This window comes from Pyxicephalus adspersus, chromosome 7 (genome assembly GCF_032062135.1).
Source record: "Pyxicephalus adspersus chromosome 7, UCB_Pads_2.0, whole genome shotgun sequence".
In the NCBI taxonomy this organism is placed as follows: domain Eukaryota; kingdom Metazoa; phylum Chordata; class Amphibia; order Anura; family Pyxicephalidae; genus Pyxicephalus; species Pyxicephalus adspersus.
This window is the reverse complement of record NC_092864.1, coordinates 5,059,464-5,063,657: the sequence shown is the minus strand read 5'-3', so window position 1 is coordinate 5,063,657 and position 4,194 is coordinate 5,059,464. Positions and strand designations below refer to the sequence as shown.

At 38.5% G+C, this 4,194-nt stretch overlaps 1 protein-coding gene across 1 annotated transcript in view; it reads right to left on the bottom strand.

The window, feature by feature from the left end:
- The window catches only part of LOC140334906 (beta-2-microglobulin-like), a 9,467-nt gene that overhangs the window by 4,700 nt on the left and 573 nt on the right, over nucleotides 1-4,194 (bottom strand). The gene's annotated exons all lie outside the window — the stretch shown is intronic.

Sequence of the window (4,194 nt, the reverse complement as noted above, 5' to 3'; positions counted from 1 at the left end):
ATGTCCTGGTTTTCAGTTGGATAAGAAAAAAAATTAGTATGGAGGACTATCTACAAATAATAACAATAACTTTGATGTATAGCGACACACAACAAACGTACATAATAAAGCAATGACAGCATGCGGCAGGTGAGGGCAGGAGGATCTGCACTGCACAGGAACCGCCTTATTATTTCACCCCCCATCCATTTCTCTTCTATTGTTCTCTTTCTCTCCTCGTCATTCTCCTCTCTCCCCTATATCTCATCTCATCCTTGCACTGTCTTTCTTTCCGTCTTTTTATACCTTTTTTGTCTTATACTGTCTTTTTTTCTTTCTTTCCAACCCTTGTACACACTCCCTTTCTCTCCTCTCCCTTTCACATTTTTTCAATCCTTTACACTTCTTTTTATTGTTCCATTTTCCTGTCTTGCACTGTTTCAGTTTCCCCTCGGACATTCTCCCCTCTTTTTTCTCTCTCCTTCTTCCACACACTCTCTTTTTATTTCTCTTTCATTCTACTTTACTTTCCCCTTTTCTTTTCCTATTCTTGTCTTTTTCTCTCACTCTTTTACATTCTTTTACCTTTGTTACTTTTTTCCTTCTTCACTACTTTTCCTCTTCTACCCTTTTCTCTATGTATTTCCTTTATATCATCTCTCTCTTCTCTACTCTCACACATTCTCTCTTTTTATTTCTCTTACATTCTATTAACGTTTCCCTCTTTTTCTTTCACACCCTGTCACTTTCTTTACATCTTACACTCTTCTCCCACTGCTACTATTCCCCTCTCCTTCTCTCTTTCTCTGCCTCTTTCACCCTTTATTCTCTATTTTCTTTCACTTTACTCTAATTCTTTCTCTGTTTCTTTCTCTTTTACACTCATTCACTTCTTTCTCGCTCTTCCTATCTTATAAACTTTCTTTACTTTCTTTCCTTTTCTCTCCAGTTTTCCCCTGCTTCCACTACTTTTCTTTTTTTTCTATCTTTAATACATTTCTGTCAGTGTTATTTGTGACTGATTTGTTTATTTTGTTTTAGGAAACAAAACTAAAATCAAAGAACCCTTCTACTGCCTAAAAAGAAAATATTTTGTAATGAGAGTTAATATTATTGTGAAATATTTAGCAGGTCCTGTGACTGAGATGAAGCAGAAAAGATCTCCCAAGCACCATTTCTGTGAAGATTTACTCTACAATTTACCCAAATTCCATTATCTGCAAAATAAATAGCTGACTTTACAGGGGCCCCATGATCCTGCGATCCAAAAGGTTTTGCTTAATGATTAATTTCATGCAGGGATTCAATGTGATACGTTTGCCCAGTTTATTGTTACACATGTCGGGGCAGCTTCTTACTTTATAATGAGATATCATTTTGGAAATTCCCTGAATTTTTATTTCTGCCAGGGAGCTACAACCGCCCTTATAGATTCACCAAATAGCAGGGAACCAATATTATTTTTAATGCTGATTCATCAGATTTCAGGCAGGGTGAGTGAAAAGAAACGTTTTCATGTTCATGTTTCATTTGCAATGTTGTTTTCATGATATATCCAGCAAGCAGGGCAGTCTGTACACATAAAACAGTATTTGGTGATGATTTAAGGGCAGAATTCAGTTTTTAACCAACACAGGTGTCTGGCAATCGTGTTAGAAACAGGAAATGTTAGATGTGAAATGGCGGCAGATGTTTTTAGGGAAACTGAAAGTCAGAACACGTTGCTGCTATAGATCTAAACTCCGCAGATGGCCCCGGGAACTTGTTATCACCATAAGTAAGAAATGATTAAACATAATGTTCAGCGGGAACGCTCCTTCATTGGAACTCTGCTCATGACTTTTATTTGAGTTTGTCGCAGTTTTAAGGTCCATGGTGGATTTTGTTTTCTGCTAAAGAGTGCTCCTAATATTTTCAAGTTTCACAAATAAAAAAAATATATTCATGTATGTGGTCACTGCATTCTAAGTGAAACTAAGTTGACATATGATTATTAACAGGACAATTCCAGTAACTTCTTATCAATACAGCGTTCACACAGGCAGCCCAGAGTTACATTATATCGGCTCATAGGCTGTAACGGGGTAATGAAAGGTGAATGTAACCGTAGAAGTTATTTGGGATAAATTTGTTACCAAACTATCAGAACTTTAAAAATGTGATATGTGTTTCACTGAGAATTAAGGATAACCTTTGCCTCATGGAAATAAGATTTCAGCAGCATTCTTTGAATATGTACTAACATCAGATAATTCTCATCCATTAATCACATCATGGCTGATATCGGACGACAATCTGGTGTGTGAACAGCGCTCGTTATTAATGAATCAGTCCTGGAGGATCCACAGAGGACGGACGATCACAATGAAAGTGAAGGGGAGAAAGCACAGCGGGGTGCCGCTCCATAGTTCTCCCCGTGCATAGAGCAGAACCGTGCTTTATGTACAACGCTCATTTATGCATCGTTCAGTCTTTTGTTGTTGGATTGTTAAAGATTTTTTCCAACGACAATTATTGCACGTGTGTATGCAGCCCTTGGTGGCCTAAAACACGCATTAATGCCTGAAAATCCTTCTCACATTGGTGTTGCCCCTCCAGGTGATAATTACTGCCCAAACCTGATTACTATTATTGCAGTGTTACTGATGGGGGGTTGAGATGTAAATAATGGATTTATCTTAGCCCGGGCAGTGATGGACTTTGTAACTTCTTAAACTTCATTAATGATGGACCAACAATGTGATCTGCTCTGGACTTGTAGATGGGTGGGGTTCAAGGGGAAAACATCCTATAATTCACTGATAATAAGATCCCGTTTTATTTCATTTCATATTGTATAAGTTGTTATGATCATTTGACTGTGTGGTATATACAACTGTATTACTTTTTAATGAAAACTGATTATATGATGTATTATTATAATTTCTAAGGTTTCCCAATCTCCTGAGGAAGTCCGTTAGGGCGAAACGCGTCGGGCTTTAAGAACCAGTAACATACTGTAGGGATAAATTTGCACTAATAGATGTCATTGTTTAGTTTGAAGAAAAAAGACCCCTCCTCAGTGTATGAATGTAATACAGGTAGAGGAAGGGTCCTACAAGTGTACTAACATAAGATTGTATAATTTCAATACACCAATTGTATCATACAATCAGTGCTCAACCTGGAATTTTTTTTAAGCCGGGTGGGAAGAAATTGTAGGTGGGTGGCAGGCCCTGTATTGTGACCAAACTCTTTAGTAACCACCCAAAAACAGCCGGGTGGGTGCTGAAAACTGCCGGGTGGTGCACCCAGCTAAAAGGGCCTGGGGAGAACCCTGTATAAATATTTTAAATTTTTATTATATAGCCCAAAAAAAACCCTCTTTCTCTCTCTCTGCTGTATTCTTTATACAAAACAAATGTATTCTTTGTACTATTCAGGGGTTGGCCTTAGGATCAAGACTAATTACCAACTACACAACTAGTACTAAAAAGCCTTATAGGGAACAATCCCTGGCTTGCGTGGTTTTTGGGGTGAGAATGTCCGCATGTTAGGTATAGAGCTGGCCCTTTCTCGTATACCTATTCTTAGGTACCCTTTATCTATCCCCTTTTTTTGTAAATTTGTATATCATTATAAGCTCTTCAGGGCAGGGTCCTCTCCTCCTCCTGTATCACTGTCTGAATTAGTCTGTCATTTGCAACCCCTATTTAATGTACAGCGCTGCGTGATATGTTGGCGCTATATAAATATTTACTAATAATAATAATATCATACCCTGTAAATAAATAATTTCCCTTATAAGAGCCAGTGGTCCTTGACTGAAACTTAGACATCCCAAGTCAGAGCACAGACCGTGAGATCCCAACACAGATGGGCAGATTTCAGCTATAGAAGGCTCGGGCAGGAAATCAGATACCCTGGCACAAAATAATTCTAACAAATCCCACAAACATACAGCTAGGTTTACTGGACTGTGTCATGTGACCAGCGACATTAGAGTGTGAGCTCCTCTGAGGGACAGTCAGTGACATGACTATGGACTTTGTACAGCGCCGCGGAATATGTTGGCGCTATATACATACAAGAAAATGATATAAATATAAATAACAAAGAAACAATGACAGCAATAATCCCCTGCTCTGTGTGAGGAGAGGGAGGGGGGATTTCTGGGAAATGCAGAGAAAGTGAAAGTAAGCTGGGCTGACATTGCAATGTTATAAGATATGGGGG